The sequence below is a fragment of the Heptranchias perlo genome, chromosome 35, assembly GCF_035084215.1.
Source record: "Heptranchias perlo isolate sHepPer1 chromosome 35, sHepPer1.hap1, whole genome shotgun sequence".
In the NCBI taxonomy this organism is placed as follows: Eukaryota; Metazoa; Chordata; class Chondrichthyes; order Hexanchiformes; family Hexanchidae; genus Heptranchias; species Heptranchias perlo.
Window position 1 is genome coordinate 23,452,773 of NC_090359.1, and position 23,671 is coordinate 23,476,443.

Sequence of the window (23,671 nt, forward strand, 5' to 3'; positions counted from 1 at the left end):
ACCAAAGGTATTAAGGGATATGGGCCAAAGGCAGATATATGGAGCTGGATCACAGATCAGCCATGATCTTATCAAATGGCGGAGCAGGCACGAGGGGCTGAATGGCCTACTCCTGTTCCTATGTTAGAACATAAGAAATAGGAGCAGGAGTAGGCCAATCGGCCCCTCGAGCCTGCTCCGCCATTCAATAAGATCATGGCTGATGTTCCTATGTTCATATCCTTCTAGTCCTTTCTCCCTCATGTACTTATCTAGCTTCCCCTTAAATGCATCTGGGCTATTCGCCTCAACTACTCCTTGTGGTAGCGAGTCCCACATTCTCTCTGGGTAAAGACATTAATAAGGTGAGATAAAGTGGGAGGAGACTCGTGTGGAGCATAAACACCATTTGGGCCAAACGGCCTGTTTCTGTGCTGTAAATTCTATGTAATCCTCTCCAGCTGACACAGGAGGCAGCGTTATTGTCGTGGGATTATCTGAAAGCGAGGGCCAATGGGATGGAAAAATCCTAAGATCTAATTCATATTTGCTCGAATTGATCCAAGGCAACTTGGCATGACTGAGGGCAGTGCCAGCAGAGAGGGTGGCATTGTGCCTTCCACCTCATCAATCTCATCCCGAGGTAGGTCCTCTGCCAGTGCAAGGTCTGAAATTCCTAGTAGGGTTTCTTCATCACAGGACTCTCAAGATTTTCAGCAACTTCATTTGAGGAGAGGCTGGATATAAGTTTGTGCAACTTTCTGGAGCAGGGATCAAAACAGGTTGAATGAACAAGGATTTGGAGAGTGGGCAGAACCCAAAAGTGCCCACTCAACAATGACAGCAACAGCTTGCATTTATATAGCGCCTTTAATGTAGTAAAACATCCCAAATTTGACACCGAGCCACATAAGGAGAGGTGACCAAAAGCTTGGTCAAAGAGGTAGGTTTTAAGGAGCATCTTAAAGGAGGAGAGGTGGAGAGGCGGAGAGGTTCAGGGAGGGAATTCCAGAGCTTAGGGCCCTAGGCAGCTGAGGGCACGGCCACCAATGGTGGGGTGAAGGAAGTAGGGACATGCAAGAGGCCAGAGTTGTAGGGCTGGAGGAGGTCACAGAGATAGGGAGGCCGTGGAGGGACTTGAATGCGAGGACGGGAATTTTAAAATCAAGGTGTTGGTGGATTGGGAAACAATGTTCCCCATCTTAATCTTCAATTGAAGACTTAGTATGTGGTAGATGAAGAGGGAAGTAGTCCATTTGTAGATGTTGACTTGTTGATGATGTGGTACAAGGTACGTTGTTGTATTTTTATTGTATTCTTGATCAATTGAAAGTTAAATAAAATTCTAGCAAGTGATCTACCCTGTATCAAATGTCTTCTATATATATATATATGCTGTTTGCCCATGTTTAGCTGATGAATATAAGGTTTTTCTTATCACACAAGATGGCTTCGGAGTTGCGAGACACTGCAGAAACTAATTCTATAGTGCCACCTAATGGTCAGAGTCTGCAGCTACACTGTGACATTTGACATAGCAAAATTGAATGGGAAATGTTGACATAGCAATTTACAATGGGAAACGTTGACAGAAAAGCATGACCAAATATCGTGACAACAGGAAGTGAGGTGTGTGGACAGGAACCTATACCAGGTTTGTAATATATATCGATACCACTCATGCATTGTAAACCAAGGTCATTTGCCACTTGATGATGAATCTTATTAGTTTGAAGAGAGATATTGGACTCCCAAATACAAATGTACTGCCCAATGTGCTACTGACTCATACAGAGCAGGAAGGACCCAAGTTTGATTCATCCGCCCTTAGATGACTGACCTCAGCTGAAGGGCAATATGATGGAACGAGGCACTCTGAAAACCAAAGGAGGGGAAAGAATTACATCGAACTACAGTACAGAAACAGGCCATTCAGCCCAAGTGGTCTATGCCGACATTTATGCTCCACCCGAGACTCCTCCCTCCCTACTTCATCTCACCCTACCAGCAAACCCTTCTATTCCTTTCTCCCTCATCTGCTTATCTAGCTTCCCCTTAAATACATCTATGTTATTCGCCTCAACTACTCCTTGTGGTAGCGAGTTCCACATTCTCACCACTCTCTGGGTAAAGAAGTTTCTCCTGAATTCCGATTGGATCTTTAGCGACTATCTTATATTTAGGACCTGCTGTTTTGGACTCCCCCAAAAGTGGAAACATTTTCTCCACGTCTATCCTATCAAACCCTACCATGATCTTAAAGACCTCTATCAGGTCACCCCTCTTTTCTAGAGAAAACAGTCCCAGCCTGTTCAGCCTTTCCTGATAAGGATATCCTCTCAGGTCTGGTATCATCCTTGTGAATCTTTTTTGCACCCTCTCCAATGCCTCCATATCCTTTCTATAATATGAAGACCAGAACTGTGCCCAGTACTCCAAGTGTGGTCTAACCAAGTTTCAATACAAGTTTAACATGACGTCTTTGCTTTTCAGGTCTATCCCTCTAGAAATAAACCCCAGTGCTTGATTTGCCTTTTTTGTGGCCTTATTACGTGTGTTGCTACTTTTAGTGATTTGCGTCCCTGTACCTCTAGATCCCTTTGCTCCTCTATCCCGTTTAGAATCAGCCAGGGTTTCCACTACTGATCAGGTGCTCACATGACTGGGTTTGGCTGTGGTAATCCTACAGTCAAGTAGCCTGGTTTCCATGCCCAGATACAAAGAATGGCCATTTGGGCGTGGTACTGGAGGGGCGGCTGGTGGCTATCACACTGCACCGTAGAATGAAGTCAGGAGAGGAAGAGGGGATGGGGGGACCCTGGAGAGATAGAGAGGTGAGCTTGCTCGGGGGATATGCAGCACCCTGCCTGCTGTATTCCATTTGGGAGGAAGGTTTCTCACGTCTCAATGATGAACAGTCGTTTACTGTACTTTGAGCTGCGTTTTCCACTCACCTGTGTCTTTGAAGGCAGCCCGTGTCACGGTGATAACGCGGCTAAATGGGGATTCTGCCCGTAAGTATTTATTGAACTGCACTAAGTAAGTCGGCCCACTTAATATGGTTTAAGAGGCACCTACGGTGATGGCGAATGGTTAACGCCATTTGCCTGATGTAGGTGGCTGCATGTGATAAGTGGTGGGGACTGAACATGGCCTGTGGGTGGAGATCTGAGTGAGGAGAGGGCTTAAACTCTTTTGTTGAAAAGAGCTTGTCCAGTGGCTTAAGGCTGCACGAGAAGAGTTGGGTGAAAGGTCGAACCCGAGTCCTGTTATAGGATCAATCCCATTTCTGAAGAACGGACCAAATCTCATTCTTACCACCGACCTTTGACCCGTGCGGTTGCCTGGATTACTCTCCGCCATCCCACTCGAGGGAACTTGCATTTATATAGCACCTTTCACGACCTCAGGACGTCCCAAAACGCTTTACAGCCAATGAAGTACTTTTGAAGTGTAGTCACTGTTGTAATGCAGGAAACGCGGCAGCCGATTTGTGCACAGCAAGATCCCACAAACAGCATTGAGATAATGATCAGATAATCTGTTTTAGTGATGTTGGTTGTGGGATAAATATTGACCAGGAAACCGGGGAGAACTCCCCCAGCTCTTCTTTGAACAGTGCCATGGGATCATTTATTTCCACCTGAGAGGGGCAGACGGGGCCTCGGTTTAAAGTCTCATCCAAAAGACGGCATCTCCGACAGTGCAGCACTCCCTCAGTGCCACACTAGAGTGTCAGCCTAGATTTTGTGCTCAAATCAAGGCCTTGGAGAGGGTGCAGAAGAGATTTATCCCAGGGATGAGGGACTTCAGTTATGTGCAGAGACTGGAGAAGCTGGGGTTGTTCTCCTTAGAGCAGAGAAGGTTAAGGGGAGATTTAATAGAGGTGTTCAAAATTGTGAAGGATTTTGATAGAGTAAATAGGGAGGAACTGTTTCCAGTGGCAGGAGGGTCGGTAACCAGAGGACCCAGATTTAAGATAATTGGCAAAAAATCCAGGGAGGAGATGAGGAGAATTTTTTTTACGCAGCGAGTTGTGATGATCTGGAACGCGCTGCCTGAAAGGGCGGTGGAAGCAGATTCAATAGTAACTTTCAAAAGGGAATTGGATGAAAATACTTGAAAAGGAAAGATTTGCAGGGCTTTGGGGAAAGAGCAAGGGGAGTGGGACGAATCGGATAGCTCTTTCAGAGAGCCGGCACAGGCACGATGGGCCGAACGGCCTCCTTCTGTACTGTACTTCTCTGTGATTCTACCAGTCTCTGAAGGGTACAAAAATAAAATGACAAATCAGAGCCATAAAGAAACGGATTAAAACATGGCACCTAGAAATGAGCCATAGTAAAAAGCCTTCGAGTTTGGACAATTGAGCAGCTGGTCACCGAGAGGTAAGTGCACCTCTTTGTCACTATGGCAACGGTGAATCAAAGCCACTTAGTTCAAGGCTTCGTCGCAAGTGTTTAAATGAGTGAGAGAAATGCAGCCTCCATTAGAGCCCATTGTCAGATATTGGACCAGCCATCCCAGTGATCAGCGGGGACTCAGGTCCGAGGCCAGTTGGCACGGCGACGGCCGCAGCCGACCTGCCTGAGGCGACCATCTCTTAGGACAGTGGCACGCGCCAGGCCCCCCCCACGCCCCCCCTCCCCTCAGAGCTCCGTTCCAGTGGGAGGCGACGCCAAGGCTGCCCAGGAACAGGCCCCAGAGATGCAGCCAGCAGCAGGTCCACCAGCCAGGAGCCAGTTGGCATGAGACGAGGGGCACCTCAGTCCCACGAGGCTTTGGTAGGGAGCGGGCAGCCGACCATCTCCCACCATCCTGGCCCTCAGGTTGCACCGAGGAGAGGCCATTCAGCCCCTCGAGCCTGTTCCGCCATTCAAATAGACAATGGCTGAGCTGTATCTTAACTCCATCTACCTGCCTTGGTTCCCTAACCCTTAATACCCTTGCCTAACAAAAATAGGCATTCTAGAAGGACTAGAATGGGTGATAGAAAGGCAGGGGTAGACAAGCACGGCATTAGGAAAGAGTAGGTTAGCTTCCGATTGCTTTTGGACTGTATTGCAATAGAAAAAGACTTGCATTTACATAGAATTACATAGAATTTACAGCACAGAAACAGGCCATTCGGCCCAACTGGTCTGTGCTGGTGTTAATACTCCACACGAGCCTCCTCCCTCCCTCGCTTCATCTCACCCTATCAGCATATCCTTCTATTCCTTTCTCCCTCATGTGTTTATCGAGCTTCCCCTTAAATGAATCTACGCTACTCGCCTCAACTGCTCCTTGTGGGAGCGAGTTCCACATTCTCACCACTCCCTGAGTAAAGGAAGTGGGAAACGTGACATTAGTGGTTAAAGCAGTCTACCTACCTACTAAAAATAAATATTCTGGCAGCTGCACTACTGCTCCCTCCTCTTCCAAAACACCAGTGGAAAATCACAGCTGTAGACTCTCAATTCTCCATTTGTTAACTAACTGCTCAGCTAATGCCACATATAACTTCTGTATCACTGGTTAGACGCTGTTGCCCTTGAGAGGGTTCAGAGGCAAGCAATAATGATAATTCTGGGTATCAGCAATTCAAGTTATAAGGATAAGGCTAAGGAAGTTGGGCTGGTTCGCTTTTCGAAAAGAGACTTTAAGACAGCGCAATTGAACTTGTGAAGATAAGAGGATTTTCTGGAACAGTGTGTTTCCAGCCCAACCAGGAAGGAAAGAGTGCTGGATCTGGTTCTGGGGAATGACCATAAGAACATAACAAACAGGAGCAGGAGTAGGCCATTCGGCCCCTCGAGCCTGCTCCGCCATTCAATAAGATCACGGCTGATCTTCTACCTCAACTCCACTTTCCCGCCCGATCCCCATATCCCTTGATTCCCCTAGAGTCCAAAAATCTGCCGATCTCAGCCTTGAATATACTCAATGACTGAGCATCCACAGCCCTCTGGGGTAGACAATTCCAAAGATTCACAACCCTCTGTGAGAAGAAATTTCTCCTCATCTCAGTCATAAATGGCCGACCCCTTATCCTGAGACTATGTCCCCTAGTTCTAGACTCTCCAGCCAGGGGAAACAGCCTCTCAGCATCTACCCTGTCAAGCCCCCTCAGAATCTTATATGTCCCAATGAGATCACCTCTCATTCTTCTAAACTCCAGAGAGTATAGGCCCATTCTACTCAATCTCTCCTCATGGGACATCCCTCTCATCCCAGGAATCAATCTAGTGGGGCAGGTGGAGTATGTTTCAGTGGGGGAGCATTTGGGGAACAGTGATCATAATATCATTAGGTTTAGAATAGTTATGGAGAAGGACAAGGAACAATCAAATGTGAAAATGCTTAACTGGAAGAGGGCAAATTTCAGTGAGTTAAAAAGGGATCTTGCCCAGATGGATTGGAATCAAAAATTGGTCGGCAAAACAGCAATTGAACAATGGGAGACCTTCAAGGAAGAGTTAGTTCAGGTACAGAGTAGACACATCCCTATGAGGGGGAAAGGAAGGGCATCCCTGAATGACCAAAGATATGGTGCCAGGGATGAGGGACTTCAGTTATGTGGAGAGACTGGAGAAGCTGGGATTGTTCTCCTTAGAACAGAGAAGGTTAAGGGGAGATTTCATAGAGATGTTCAAAATCGTGAATGGTTTTGATAGAGTAAATAAGGAGAAACTGTTTCCAGTGGCAGAAGGGTCGGTAACCAGAGGACACAGACTTAAGGTGATCGGCAAAAGAGCCAGAGGCGACATGAGGAAACATTTTTTTACGCAGCGAGTTGTGATGATCTGGAATGCGCTGCCTGAAAGAGCGGTGGAAGCAGATTCAATAGTAACTTTCAAAAGGGAATTGAATAAACACTTGAAGGGGAAATATTTACAGGTCTATGGGGAAAGAGGAGGGGAGTGGGACTAATTGTACAGCTCTTTCAAAGAGCCGGCACAGGCACGATGGGCCGAATGGCCTCCTACTGTGCTGTATTAACAGGTCGATGCAGAAAATTGTTCTCAATGGCGAAGGTCACAAATGCGACAGGACACGAGCTAAAAATCAGAGGTTAGGAGCGAGAAGGGAGTTGACGAGAACGTTTGCAGCCGACAGGTACTGAAATTGTGGGGCAGGTTACCAGGAGTGGCCATTGGGTTCAGGAGGCAATTGAATTCTTCACTGGAAAGGGAAGGGATTTAAGGGGTGGTGCGGAGGAGGTGTGTAGGTGGGACTGATCTATGAAAAAGAGATGGAGTTGTTGCACCTAATACTATTTATCTTGTCCGTAAGAATGTTGCATCTTTTGTTGATGTTTAAACAGTGCTCCCGAAACATGGAGTGAAAAATGGGCTGTGCCAACAGTGAAGACAATGGAAATTAAAATCGTTTTGTGGTGTAATTTCACCTCATTAAATCTTGTGATAGTCCCGTTATATTTCGAGAGCATTCTTTTGACATGTCATCGGCCTATACTGATGTTATAATATTCTCTTCTCCACCACAAACTGTCTCCTTAAACCCCTCTCCCCTGCCTCCTCCACCCTCACCTCCAACGAAAGGTGCGAGGAGCTCATGGACTTCTTTGTCACTAAGATTGAGACCATCCGTTCAGCTGCCTCAGCCGCTTCCCTCACTTCCCCCATAGCCCACCGAGCCAAACTTCCCCTAAGGCTCTCCCCTTGCCCTTGCCCTGAACTCGCATCCTTCTCTAGTTTCTCTCCTATCTCCCCTCATGCCCTCTCCGAGCTCATCTTGCCCGTGAGACCCACCTCCTGCTCCCTCGACCCTATTCCCGCCAAACTGCTGACCACCCAACTTCCCGTCCTGGCCCCCGTGTTAACTGATATTGTTAACGGTTCCCCCTCCTCAGGTACTAACCCCCTCCCCTTCAAATCTGCTGCCTATACCCCCCTCCTCAAAAAACCCAACCTTGACCCCTCTGTCTTTGCAAACTACCACTCCATCTCCAACCTCCCTTTCCTCACCAAATTGTAAACAATTTAACAACACCAAGTTATAGTCCAGCAATTTTATTTTAAATTCACAAGCTTTCGGAGGCTTCCTCCTTCCTCAGGTGAACGATTGTTTACAATTGTCAACCCCAGTCCATCACCGGCATCTCCACATCATGACTACCATCTTCCTCACCAAAGTCCTTGAATGTGTTGTCACCTCCCAAATCCGTGCTTATCTTTCCCGCAATTCCATGTTTGAATCCCTCCAATCAGGTTTCCGTCCCTGCTACAGTACTGAAACAGCCCTTATCCAAGTCACAAATGACATCCTATGCGACTGTGACCACGGTAAACTATCCCTCCTCAACCTTCTCGACCTGTCTTCAGCCTTTGACCCGGTTGACCACACCATCCTCCTCCAACGCCTCTCCTCCGCCGTCCAGCTGGGTGGGACTGCGCTCGCCTGGTTCCATTCTTATCTGGACAGTCGTAGCCAGAGAATGACCTTCAATGGCTTCTCTTCCTGCTCCTGCATGGTTACCTCTGGAGTCCCCCAAGGATCCATCATTGGTCCCCTCCTATTTCTCATCTACATGCTGTCCCTTGGCGACATCATCCAAAAACACGTCGGATTCCACATGTATGCTGATGTCACCCATCTCTATCTCACCATCACCTCTCCTGACCCCTCCATTGACTCTCATTTGTCACACTGCTTGTCCGACTGGATGACCAAAAATTTCCTCCAACTAAATATTGGGAAGACCGAAGACAATGGCTTCGGTCCCCACCACAAACTCCATTCCCTAGACACCGACTCCATCCCTCTCCCTGGCACTGTCTGAGGCTGAACGAGACCATTTGCAACCTCGGCATCCTATTTGACCCTGAGATGAGCTTCCGACCCCATATCCGCTCCATCACCAACACCGCCTACTTCCACCTCCGTAACATTGCCCGTCTCAGCCCCTGCCTCAACTAACCTGCTGCTGAAACCCTTATCCCATGTCTTTGTAACCTCTAGACTCGCCTATTCCAATGCTCTCCTGGCCGGCCTCCTATCTTTCACCCTCCATAAACTTGAACTCATCCAAAACTCTGCTGCCCGTATCCTAACTCGCACCAAATCCTGTTCTCCCATCACCCCGGTCCTCGCTGACCTACATTGGCTCCCGGTCCGGGAGCGTCTCGATTTAAAAACTCTCATCCTTGTTTTCAAATCCATCCATGGCCTCGCCCCCTCCCTATCTCTGTAACTTCCTCCAGCCCTACAAACCCTCCGAGATCTCTGCGCTCCTCCAATTCTTGCCTCTTGCGCATCCCCCCGTTTTAAGCGCTCCACCATTGGCGGCCGTGCCTTCAGCTGCCTGGGCCCTAAGCTCAGGAATTCCCTCCCTAAACCTCTCCGCCTCTCTCTCCTCCTTTAAGACGCTCCTTAAAACCTACCTCTTTGACCCTCACCTGTCCAAATACCTTCTCATGCGGCTCGGTGTCAAATTTTGTTTGATAATCGCTCCGAGTCGTTGCTGACACCAGAGTTCCCTTTCAAAAATTTATTGCTACAGTATTGCAATTAATTAAGGTGCAGGCTGATTAACTTAGGTTCTGAAAGAGCTGCTCCTTCCAATTGCTGAGTTTGAAAGTAATTGAATCTTTTAATAATTACAATAAATGGAAGTCGGTTTCAGATCTTCCATTAAAAAGCCAATTGAAGATAGAAAGAAGTCGCAAAAGGATAATAGAAAGGGAGGTTGCAGGTAGCAGCGAGAGGAATCCAAAATAAATGTTTCAGCTACGTAGGTAGCAGATGGTGTACTAAAGACCAGGCAAACCCTTTAAGGAAAACACTGGAGGAGGAATGCGATAGAAAATAAGGAAAGAGCACATGAGTTAAATTAATTCTTCACATTAGGTTTCAAAAATGAAGACTGCACAAATTCTAGATTCAGTCATTTTAGCTCAGGAATTTTTTAAAAATATAGCGCTTTTCGCGAGCTCAGGACGTCCCAAAGCACTTTACAGCCAATGAAGTACTTTTGAAGTGTTAAAATCAAAATACCGCAGATGCTGGAAATCTGAAATAAAAGCAGAAAATGCTGGACAAGCTCAGCAGGTCAGGCAGCGTCTGTGGAGAAAGAAACAGTTAACGTTTCAGGTCGAGGACCTTTCGTCAGAACTGCATTTTTGATGTGTAGTCACTGTTGTAATGCAGAAAACGCGGCAGCCAATTTGCGCACAGCAAGATCCCACAAAGGGCAATGTGGTAATGACCAGATCATCTGTTTTTAGTGATGTTGGTTGAGGGATAAATATTGGCCCCAGGACGCCGGGGAGAACTCCCCCTGCTCTTCTTCGAAATATTGCAGTGGGATCTTTTACGTCCACCTGAGAAGCCAGACGGGGCCTCGGTTTAACGTCTCATCCGAAAGACGGCACCTCTGACAGTGCAGCGCTCCCTCAGTACTGGCACAGGGAGTGTCAGCCTGGATTATGTGCTCAAGTCTCTGGAGTGGGGGACGAACCCACTCAGAGGCGAGAGTGCCACCTACTGAGCCACGGCTGATGCCCGATCCTTCCAGGTTTAACTGAACTATTGCCAACTTGCTGGGTTCCATGCCATCTGGTACCTCGCCTAAGTGGGCATTTCTGCATGTGTGAGCCCAGGCAACAGTAAGAACTCACGTTTATAGAAAAACGTCTCGAGAGTACAGACCGACAAAAACTGGAATGCGAGCCAAAGGAGCTATTAGGAGGGGTGACCAAAAGTTTGGTCAAAAAGGTAGGTTTTAAGAAGAGTCTTGAAGGAGGAGGATTGGAGAGGCCGAGACATGTAAGCAGAGTGCTGGATACTGAAGCCCACTGGTGTATATCCATGGCACCAACAGGGAGGAAATTCATTTCATTTCATTATACCAGCGTATTTAGGAGAGACTTTGTTAAGTACCTGGCGAAATATATGAGAAAGGGTTAAGGGTGTGATTGAGGGATGCGATGTTTCTCAGTCACTGGGACCAGCCAGTGGTCTTTTCTGGGCTGTACCATGCTTATTTTCCATTGTAAGAGATGTCAGGGGAAAGGAGACTCTCATCCGGTCAGTTAGGCCTAGATTTGGGCCCAGATGCCAGAGGTGAAAGGTCAGAGTGTAACACGCCAAAGTCCCCCGTTTCTGTTTGTGCAGCATGTTGTGTGCTGGGTTCTACAGCGGACGTGCTAACCATCTATCAGCCATTGACCAAAGACAAGCAGATCTTCCCATGAGAAGATCGTAGAGAGAGGTTTGAGGCATTTCTCTCCTCATTTGCCTTGACAATGTTCCTCTATCCCCTCTTGCTCGACAGCTGTCTCTGCACCTACAGTCCTGTGGGCTCGAGGCACCCCCTGGGACATCAACCCAGTGGCCATCCTTCATGCAAGAGCCTGGGCCTTGAGTGCCGGTAGGTTCTTCGAGCTTGGGGGCGGGTTGGGGAAACTTTACTGTTGACCCCAATCCTCTTCCTCGCCCACTGCCGACGCACCCGCATCCCAGTGATGGCAGCGATGAGGAGCAGGGGCCCCTGGCTGGTTCGGAGCTCCTTAATCTGAGGGAGCTGAGGCCAATTGCGGAGCCGCCTGAGACCGGCTAACCGGATTAAAACAGAAAATGCCGAAAAGACTCAGCAGGTCAGGCAGCATCTGTGGAGAGAGAAACAAGGGTTAACATTTCAGGTCGATGACCTTTCATCTGAACTGGAAGAAGTTGGAGATTTAATAATTTATAAGCAAGTACAGAGCCTGGGAAAGGACCGGGGGAGGGGAGGAAAGAACAAAGGGGGGAGGTCAATGATAGGTTGGAGGGCAGGAGTGATTAAATGACAAAAGGCATGATGGTGCAAGGCAAGGAGGGTGGGAACGGGACAAGTAAAGAAACAAAAGATGGGTCCGGAGGGGTGTAAATGGTTCACGGCAGAACCATTACCAGCACCTGCCGTCTGAGAAAGGGAGCAGTGGTTATGATCTGAAGTTATTGAAATCAATGTTGAGTCCGGAAGGTTGTAAAAAGCCTAAATGAAAGATGAGGTGCTGTCCCTCGAGTTTCTATCGAACTTCATTGGAACAGTGTAAGAGGCCGAGGACAGGGAGGGAGCGGACGGAGAATTAAAATGGCAAGCGGCCGGCAGGTCAGGGTCACACCTGCGGACTGAGCAGAGGTGTTTGGCGAAGCAATCGCCCAAATCTGTGCTTCAGGTCTCTCCAGTGTAATGAGCAGCGGATACAGTACGCCAAGTTGGAAGAAGTTAACTGGACCCATTCAGTCCTTTCTGGTCTGTCCAGCTCAATCGCCTGGTGGACGAACTCATTGTGCGTTGGTGGAGGGGCAAGACGAGGCTTCTGAAAATTCTGATCTTCTCGCACGACCCTTGCGGGAGCCCAGCAAGGGACAGGAAATTAACAATTGAGAAGGAGATGAACACCCAGCTTCTCAGATGCGCGCGTAATTGTCAAGACAGAGGGGAATGCACTCAATCTGCAGTGAAGCTGCATCCAGCCTACTACAGATTAATGAGCCCATTAACAACAGAATGACAAGTAATTTTACTCAGAGTATAAAGCAGCAGAAAGGGACTGATGAGAGGAGGCTGCCTGATGGTAAAATTCGGCAGAGATTGGGGGGGTCTAATTTGTCGAATGCTAGTCATTTGCAGCACTAAAGATCCATTTGCAGCTAGGATCGTCTGTTCCATTTTTAAAAAGCAGGTTGCTTTGATGATGTTTCCGAGCAAACCAGGATCTGTCCCCAGGTAGCTCGGAGCAACGGGACGGTGCCTGTCTCGGGACAATGGAACACGGTGTCGGCCTTGGCTCAGAGGGTGGTGCTCCCACCTCTGAGTCAGAAGGTCGTGGGTTCGACTCCCAGTCCAGAGATTTGAGCACATAATCTAGGCTGACCCTCCCAGTGCCAGTACCGAGGGAGTGCTGCGCTGTTGGAGGTGCCGTCTTTCGGATGAGACATTAAACCGAGGCCCTGTCAGCCCTTTCAGGTGGATGTAAAAGATCCCATGGAACTATTTCGAAGAAGAGCAGGGGAGGTGTCCCTGGCCAATATTCATTCCTCAACCAGATGATCTGGTCATTATCAAATTGCTGTTTGTGGGACCTTGCTGCGTGTAAATTGGCTGCCGCATTTCCTACATTACAACAGTGACTGCACTTCAAAAGTACCTCATTGGCTGTGAAGAGCTTTGGGACGTCCTGAGGTTGTGAAAGGCGCTATATAAATGCAAGTTCTTTCTTTCAACCAACATCACGAAAACAGATGATCTGGTCAATGCTGTTTGTGGGATCTTGCTGTGCGCAAATTGGCCGCTGCGTTTCCTACATCGCAACAGTGACTACACTTCAAAAAAGAGTACTTCATTGGCTGCGAAGCTCTTTGGGACCAACACTCACTGGGGAACAATTTCCCATTGACTTGCATCCATCGCTTCTCTGTCCACTTACCACTGTATCCAGTGCATTTTGGAGAGCCCACTGGCTGGCTGGAGAGTCCACTGGCTGGCCCCTCTTACTCAACTCCTCCCCGCCCCGGTTGGGGTCATGTGCCTCTTTGACCAGTTTGCACTGAGCTTCGGAATTCATATCGCTGAAGCCCGAAAGACCTACAGGCCTAAAGTGCTGGGTAAATGCCCAGAAGATCCTGTCAGCGAGCCCTGGTTTTGACCCCATCAAAGTATTGGGGGTGGGGGTAGGGGTGTTAAGGAGGTGACCACCTGATTTTAACGGAGCGAGCCTCTGGCTTAGTACTGGCACTCTCAACCTTGAGTCGGAAGGTGCAGGGTTCAAACCCCACTCTGGACTGTTCTGGCCAGCGGAGACTGGAGCTCCAGCTCTGAATTCTGGGTTGACGTCCGACGGGATACTCACACCCGGTGGGGGGAGCCCATAAAATCCTCCCCCCGTTATAGGACGAACCACCCTTTCAGCTGGAATAAAGATGGTTACGGACATGGAAGGAGCGTTCATGTCGCGGCCTGTCAGGTTGTCAATCAGCCTGAGAACCCTTTCATTGCTTTACACTGTCCTCCAAGGGAAGAGTGTGAAAATATAAAAACAACAAACACGCCACCTTGCCAGACTGTTGATCAGCCTGCGAATCCTTCCACTGTTTCACACTGGTCTCCAAGGGAAGAGTGTGAAGATATAAAAACAACAAGCGCCTTGCCACTTCTCTTCCTCATTATTCCTTACCCTTACTGTACTTTCAGTTGCCTGTTTGGCTCAGTTGGTAGCACTCTTGCTTCTGATGTAGAAAGTTGTGGGTTCAAATCCCACCCCAGAGATTTGTGTTAACATTTCGGTGCAGTACTGAGGAGTGTTGCCTTTTGGCCTCTCAGGCCCACATAAAAGATTCCATAGCATTATTTCTCCCTTCCATAGCATTATAACTCCCTTCCGAACAGCACTGTGGGAGAACCTTCACCACACGGACTGCAGCGGTTCAAGAAGGCGGCTCACCACCACCTTCTCAAGGGGCAATTAGGGATGGGCAATAAATGCCGCCCGCATCCCATGAACGAATATAAAAAAAAAAATTTGAAGAAGAGCAGGGGAGTTCTCCCCGGTGTCCTGGTCAATATTTATCCCAGATTAAGTAGTCATTCATCTCATTGCTGCTTGTGGGATCTTGCTGTGCGCAAATTGGCTGTAATATTTCCCTGCCTAAGCAACAGTGACTTCAAAAGTAATTCATTGGCTGTGAAGCACTTTGGGACATCCTGAGGTCATGGAAGGTGCTATATAAATGCAAGTTCGTTCTTGCTGCCTTCCCCCCTCCAGCTTACCGCTTGCTTGGTGACCTTTGCCCTCCCGTAGAGCACCTTGGGATTGTTCTGTTTTGCAAAAGGCGCTGAATCGATGTCGGTGGAGAATTTCTTTCTCACAAACAGAAATTCTTCATCCTGGACTCCAGGATCCAACACAAGATCTTGAGGATAAATCCTTACTGTTCACTGAGGCCCTAAAGGGGCTCATTTGCGAAGCGGGGCCTAAATACTTCTGTAATTAGGTGATAACGGATTCCCTGGATACTAATTCACTACTGACTTGTTTAATCAAATTGCAAGGTCAGGAGACAGGTTGGTTTCTTAATGAACAGAACGATGGCAAATAAAGACCAAGATTAGATGCGCCTCATTATACTAATTGGTGTTGGTTTATTATTAGTTAGATTTATGAATAATGAATCTCATTTGAAAGCCTCTGAGCTGTTTTAAGGCATCATTTCTCCAAGGATGATATTCTTCTGTGGAGGACTATTACGCCTCGATTTTAAAAACTCTTATCCTCGTTTTCAAATGCCTCCGAGGCCTCGCCCCCTCCCTCTTTCTGTTACCACCTCCAGCCCTACAGCCCTCCGAGATCTCTGCGCTCCTCCAATTCTGGTCTCTGGCGCATCCCCGATTTTCTTCGCTCCACCATTGGCGGTTGAGCCCTAAGCTGCCTAGGCCCTAAGCTCTGGAATTCCCTCCCTAAACCCTCTCATCATCTCCACCGCTCTTTCCTCCTTTAAGACGCTTCTTAAAGCCTCTCTCTTTGACCAAGTGTCCTAATGTCTCCTTATGGGGCTCGGTGTCAAATTTTGTTTGATGATCGCTCCTGTGAAGCGCCTTGGGACGTTTTACGACGTTAAAGGCGCTATATAAATGCAAATTGTTGTTGTAAAAGGCTCCTAAGGTGCTTCACAAAGGCCAGTGTGTATACTGAGCAATGGCAGAGGAATTGGCCAAAAGACACGGTCAAAGAGATGAGTACTGAAAAGGTGTTTGAAGGTGGGCCGAGATGAAGCGAAGTGAAGGGGCTGGGGGACGTGAATTCCAGAGATGGGTCAAGATTGGTGAATGCTATGCCACCGATTGGGTATGGGGAGGGGGTGAAGCACAGAGTCAGAGAACCAAACGTCAAGGTCTGGTGGAGTTTGCTGAGGTTGTGGGCAGGTACCAGATCACCAAGGGACTGGTGGTGAGGACAAAGACTTTGAATCCAGTGCATTGGAGGGCAGGACAGGGACAATGGGCAAATGGGACTTGGTGCAGGACAGGGACAATGGGCAATGGGACTTGGTGCGGGACAGGGGCAATGGGCAAATGGGCATTGGTGCAGGACGGGGACAATGGGCAAATGGGATTTGGTGCGGGACAGGGGCAATGGGCAAATGGGACTTGTTGCAGGTCAGGGACAATGGGCAAATGGGACTTATTGCAGGTAAGGGACAATGGGCAAATGGGACTTGGTGCAGGACGGGGACAATGGGCAAATGGGACTTGGTGTGGGACAGGGACAATGGGCAAATGGGACTTGGTGTGGGACAGGGACAATGGGCAAATGGGACTTATTGCAGGTCAGGGACAATGGGCAAATGGGACTTATTGCAGGTCAGGGACAATGGGCAAATGGGACTTGGTGCAGGACAGAGACAATGGGCAAATGGGACTTGGTGTGGGACAGGGACAATGGGCAAATGGGACTTGGTATGGGACAGGGACAATGGGCAAATGGGACTTGGTGTGGGACAGGGACAATGGGCAAATGGGACTTGGTGCAGGACAGGGACAATGGGCAAATGGGACTTGGTGTGGGACAGGGACAATGGGCAAATGGGATTTGGTGTGGGACAGGGACAATGGGCAAATGGGACTTATTGCAGGTCAGGGACAATGGGCAAATGGGACTTATTGCAGGTCAGGGACAATGGGCAAATGGGACTTGGTGCAGGACAGAGACAATGGGCAAATGGGACTTGGTGTGGGACAGGGACAATGGGCAAATGGGACTTGGTGTGGGACAGGGACAATGGGCAAATGGGACTTGGTGTGGGACAGGGACAATGGGCAAATGGGACTTGGTGCAGGACAGGGACAATGGGCAAATGGGACTTGGTGCAGGACGGGGACAATGGGCAAATGGGACTTGGTGTGGGACAGGGACAATGGGCAAATGGGACTTGGTGTGGGACAGGGACGATGGGCAAATGGGACTTGGTGCAGGACGGGGACAACGTGCAAATGGGCATTGGTGCAGGACGGGGACAATGGGCAAATGGGATTTGGTGTGGGACAGGGACAATGGGCAAATGGGATTTGGTGCGGGACAGGGGCAATGGGCAAATGGGCATTGGTGCAGGATGGGGACAATGGGCAAATGGACATTGGTGCAGGACGGGGACAATGTGCAAATGGGCATTGGTGCAGGACGGGGACAATGGGCAAATGGGATTTGGTGCGGGACAGGGGCAATGGGCAACTGGGACTTGGTGCAGGTCAGGGGCAATGGGCAAATGGGATTTGGTACAGGACAGGGGCAATGGGCAAATGGGCATTGGTGCAGGTCAGGGACAATGGGCAAATGGGATTTGGTGCAGGACGGGGACAATGGGCAAATGGGACTTGGTGCGGGACAGGGACAATGGGCAACTGGGACTTGGTGCAGGACAGGGACAATGAGCAACTGGGACTTGGTGCAGGACAGGGACAATGGGCAACTGGGATTTGGTGCAGGACAGGGACAATGGGCAACTGGGACTTGGTGCAGGTCAGGGACAATGGGCAACTGGGACTTGGTGCAGGTCAGGGACAATGGGCAACTGGGACTTGGTGTAGGACAGAGACAATGGGCAAATGGGACTTGGTGCAGGACAGAGACAATGGGCAAATGGGATTTGGTGCAGGACAGAGAAAATGGGCAAATGGGACTTGGTGTGGGACAGGGACAATGGGCAAATGGGACTTGGTGTGGGACAGGGACAATGGGCAAATGGGACTTGGTGTGGGACAGGGACAATGGGCAAATGGGACTTGGTGCAGGACAGGGACAATGGGCAAATGGGACTTGGTGCAGGACGGGGACAATGGGCAAATGGGACTTGGTGTGGGACAGGGACAATGGGCAAATGGGATTTGGTGTGGGACAGGGACAATGGGCAAATGGGACTTATTGCAGGTCAGGGACAATGGGCAAATGGGACTTGGTGCAGGACAGAGACAATGGGCAAATGGGACTTGGTGTGGGACAGGGACAATGGGCAAATGGGACTTGGTGCAGGACAGGGACAATGGGCAAATGGGACTTGGTGCAGGACAGGGACAATGGGCAAATGGGACTTGGTGCAGGACGGGGACAATGGGCAAATGGGACTTGGTGTGGGACAGGGACAATGGGCAAATGGGACTTGGTGTGGGACAGGGACGATGGGCAAATGGGACTTGGTGCAGGACGGGGACAACGTGCAAATGGGCATTGGTGCAGGACGGGGACAATGGGCAAATGGGATTTGGTGTGGGACAGGGACAATGGGCAAATGGGATTTGGTGCGGGACAGGGGCAATGGGCAAATGGGCATTGGTGCAGGACGGGGACAATGGGCAAATGGACATTGGCGCAGGACGGGGACAATGGGCAAATGGGCATTGGTGCAGGACGGGGACAATGGGCAAATGGGATTTGGTGCGGGACAGGGGCAATGGGCAACTGGGACTTGGTGCAGGTCAGGGGCAATGGGCAAATGGGATTTGGTACAGGACAGGGGCAATGGGCAAATGGGCATTGGTGCAGGTCAGGGACAATGGGCAAATGGGATTTGGTGCAGGACGGGGACAATGGGCAAATGGGACTTGGTGCGGGACAGGGACAATGGGCAACTGGGACTTGGTGCAGGACAGGGACAATGGGCAACTGGGACTTGGTGCAGGACAGGGACAATGGGCAACTGGGATTTGGTGCAGGACAGGGACAATGGGCAACTGGGACTTGGTGCAGGTCAGGGACAATGGGCAACTGGGACTTGGTGCAGGTCAGGGACAATGGGCAACTGGGACTTGGTGTAGGACAGAGACAATGGGCAAATGGGACTTGGTGCAGGACTGAGACAATGGGCAAATGGGATTTGGTGCAGGACAGAGAAAATGGGCAAATGGGACTTGGTGTGGGACAGGGACAATGGGCAAATGGGACTTGGTGTGGGACAGGGACAATGGGCAAATGGGACTTGGTGTGGGACAGGGACAATGGGCAAATGGGACTTGGTGCAGGACAGGGACAATGGGCAAATGGGACTTGGTGCAGGTCAGGGACAATGGGCAACTGGGACTTGGTGCAGGTCAGGGACAATGGGCAAATGGGATTTGGTGCAGGACAGAGACAATGGGCAAATGGGATTTGGTGCAGGACAGGGACAATGGGCAAATGGGCATTGGTGCAGAACGGGACAATGGGCAAATGGGATTTGGTGCGGGACAGGGGCAATGGGCAAATGGGCATTGGTGCGGAACAGGGACAATGGGCAAATGGGACTTGGTGCAGGTCAGGGACAATGGGCAAATGGGCATTGGTGCAGAACGGGACAATGGGCAAATGGGATTTGGTGCGGGATAGGGGCAATGGGCAAATGGGACTTGGTGCAGGACGGGGACAATGGGCAAATGGGCATTGGTGCGGAACAGGGACAATGGGCAAATGGGATTTGGTGCGGGACAGGGGCAATGGGCAACTGGGAATTGGTGCAGGTCAGGGGCAATGGGCAAATGGGATTTGGTACAGGACAGGGGTAATGGGAAAATGGGACTTGGTGCAGGACGGGGACAATGGGCAAATGGGATTTGGTGCAGGACGGGGACAATGGGCAAATGGGACTTGGTGCGGGACAGGGACAATGGGCAACTGGGACTTGGTGCAGGACAGGGACAATGGGCAACTGGGACTTGGTGCAGGACAGGGACAATGGGCAACTGGGACTTGGTGCGGGACAGGGACAATGGGCAAATGGGATTTGGTGCAGGACAGGGACAATGGGCAACTGGGACTTGGTGCAGGACAGGGACAATGGGCAAATAGGACTTGGTGCAGGACAGGGACAATGGGCAAATGGGACTTGGTGCAGGACAGGGACAATGGGCAAATGGGACTTGGTGCAGGACGGGGACAATGGGCAAATGGGCATTGGTGCAGGACGGAGACAGTGGGCAAATGGGATTGGTGCAGGACGGGGACAATGGGCAAATGGGCATTGGTGCAGGACGGGGACAGTGGGCAAATGGGATTTGGTGCAGGACGGGGACAATGGGCAAATGGGACTTGGTGCAGGTCAGGGACAATGGGCAACTGGGACTTATTGCAGGTCAGGGACAATGGGCAAATGGGACTTGTTGCAGGTCAGGGACAATGGGCAAATGGGACTTGGTGCAGGACGGGGACAATGGGCAAATGGGACTTGGTGTGGGACAGGGACAATGGGCAAATGGGACTTGGTGCGGGACAGGGACAATGGGCAACTGGGACTTGGTGCAGGACAGGGACAATGGGCAACTGGGACTTGGTGCAGGACAGGGACAATGGGCAACTGGGACTTGGTGCAGGACAGGGACAATGGGCAAATGGGACTTGGTGCAGGACAGGGACAATGGGCAACTGGGACTTGGTGCAGGACAGGGACAATGGGCAAATGGGACTTGGTGCAGGACAGGGACAATGGGCAACTGGGACTTGGTGCAGGACAGGGACAATGGGCAAATGGGACTTGGTGCAGGACAGGGACAATGGGCAACTGGGACTTGGTGCAGGACAGGGACAATGGGCAAATGGGACTTGGTGCAGGACAGAGACAATGGGCAAATGGGACTTGGTGTGGGACAGGGACAATGGGCAAATGGGACTTGGTGTGGGACAGGGACAATGGGCAAATGGGACTTGGTGTGGGACAGGGACAATGGGCAAATGGGACTTGGTGCAGGACAGGGACAATGGGCAAATGGGACTTGGTGTGGGACAGGGACAATGGGCAAATGGGATTTGGTGTGGGACAGGGACAATGGGCAAATGGGACTTATTGCAGGTCAGGGACAATGGGCAAATGGGACTTATTGCAGGTCAGGGACAATGGGCAAATGGGACTTGGTGCAGGACAGAGACAATGGGCAAATGGGACTTGGTGTGGGACAGGGACAATGGGCAAATGGGACTTGGTGTGGGACAGGGACAATGGGCAAATGGGACTTGGTGTGGGACAGGGACAATGGGCAAATGGGACTTGGTGCAGGACAGGGACAATGGGCAAATGGGACTTGGTGCAGGACGGGGACAATGGGCAAATGGGACTTGGTGTGGGACAGGGACAATGGGCAAATGGGACTTGGTGTGGGACAGGGACGATGGGCAAATGGGACTTGGTGCAGGACGGGGACAACGTGCAAATGGGCATTGGTGCAGGACGGGGACAATGGGCAAATGGGATTTGGTGTGGGACAGGGACAATGGGCAAATGGGATTTGGTGCGGGACAGGGGCAATGGGCAAATGGGCATTGGTGCAGGACGGGGACAATGGGCAAATGGACATTGGTGCAGGACGGGGACAATGGGCAAATGGGCATTGGTGCAGGACGGGGACAATGGGCAAATGGGATTTGGTGCGGGACAGGGGCAATGGGCAACTGGGACTTGGTGCAGGTCAGGGGCAATGGGCAAATGGGATTTGGTACAGGACAGGGGCAATGGGCAAATGGGCATTGGTGCAGGTCAGGGACAATGGGCAAATGGGATTTGGTGCAGGACGGGGACAATGGGCAACTGGGACTTGGTGCAGGACAGGGACAATGGGCAACTGGGACTTGGTGCAGGACAGGGACAATGGGCAACTGGGATTTGGTGCAGGTCAGGGACAATGGGCAACTGGGACTTGGTGCAGGTCAGGGACAATGGGCAACTGGGACTTGGTGCAGGTCAGGGACAATGGGCAACTGGGACTTGGTGTAGGACAGAGACAATGGGCAAATGGGACTTGGTGCAGGACAGAGACAATGGGCAAATGGGATTTGGTGCAGGACAGAGACAATGGGCAAATGGGACTTGGTGTGGGACAGGGACAATGGGCAAATGGGACTTGGTGTGGGACAGGGACAATGGGCAAATGGGACTTGGTGTGGGACAGGGACAATGGGCAAATGGGACTTGGTGCAGGACAGGGACAATGGGCAAATGGGACTTGGTGCAGGACGGGGACAATGGGCAAATGGGACTTGGTGTGGGACAGGGACAATGGGCAAATGGGATTTGGTGTGGGACAGGGACAATGGGCAAATGGGACTTATTGCAGGTCAGGGACAATGGGCAAATGGGACTTATTGCAGGTCAGGGACAATGGGCAAATGGGACTTGGTGCAGGACAGAGACAATGGGCAAATGGGACTTGGTGTGGGACAGGGACAATGGGCAAATGGGACTTGGTGCAGGACAGGGACAATGGGCAAATGGGACTTGGTGCAGGACGGGGACAATGGGCAAATGGGACTTGGTGTGGGACAGGGACAATGGGCAAATGGGACTTGGTGTGGGACAGGGACGATGGGCAAATGGGACTTGGTGCAGGACGGGGACAACGTGCAAATGGGCATTGGTGCAGGACGGGGACAATGGGCAAATGGGATTTGGTGTGGGACAGGGACAATGGGCAAATGGGATTTGGTGCGGGACAGGGGCAATGGGCAAATGGGCATTGGTGCAGGACGGGGACAATGGGCAAATGGACATTGGTGCAGGACGGGGACAATGGGCAAATGGGCATTGGTGCAGGACGGGGACAATGGGCAAATGGGATTTGGTGCGGGACAGGGGCAATGGGCAACTGGGACTTGGTGCAGGTCAGGGGCAATGGGCAAATGGGATTTGGTACAGGACAGGGGCAATGGGCAAATGGGCATTGGTGCAGGTCAGGGACAATGGGCAAATGGGATTTGGTGCAGGACAGGGACAATGGGCAACTGGGACTTGGTGCAGGACAGGGACAATGGGCAACTGGGACTTGGTGCAGGTCAGGGACAATGGGCAACTGGGACTTGGTGCAGGTCAGGGACAATGGGCAACTGGGACTTGGTGTAGGACAGAGACAATGGGCAAATGGGACTTGGTGCAGGACAGAGACAATGGGCAAATGGGATTTGGTGCAGGACAGAGACAATGGGCAAATGGGACTTGGTGCAGGTCAGGGACAATGGGCAACTGGGACTTGGTGCAGATCAGGGACAATGGGCAAATGGGATTTGGTGCAGGACAGAGACAATGGGCAAATGGGATTTGGTGCAGGACAGGGACAATGGGCAAATGGGCATTGGTGCAGAACGGGACAATGGGTAAATGGGATTTGGTGCGGGACAGGGGCAATGGGCAAATGGGCATTGGTGCGGAACAGGGACAATGGGCAAATGGGATTTGGTGCAGGACGGGGACAATGGGCAACTGGGACTTGGTGCAGGACAGGGACAATGGGCAACTGGGACTTGGTGCAGGACAGGGACAATGGGCAACTGGGATTTGGTGCAGGACAGGGACAATGGGCAACTGGGACTTGGTGCAGGTCAGGGACAATGGGCAACTGGGACTTGGTGCAGGTCAGGGACAATGGGCAACTGGGACTTGGTGTAGGACAGAGACAATGGGCAAATGGGACTTGGTGCAGGACAGAGACAATGGGCAAATGGGATTTGGTGCAGGACAGAGACAATGGGCAAATGGGACTTGGTGTGGGACAGGGACAATGGGCAAATGGGACTTGGTGTGGGACAGGGACAATGGGCAAATGGGACTTGGTGTGGGACAGGGACAATGGGCAAATGGGACTTGGTGCAGGACAGGGACAATGGGCAAATGGGACTTGGTGCAGGACGGGGACAATGGGCAAATGGGACTTGGTGTGGGACAGGGACAATGGGCAAATGGGATTTGGTGTGGGACA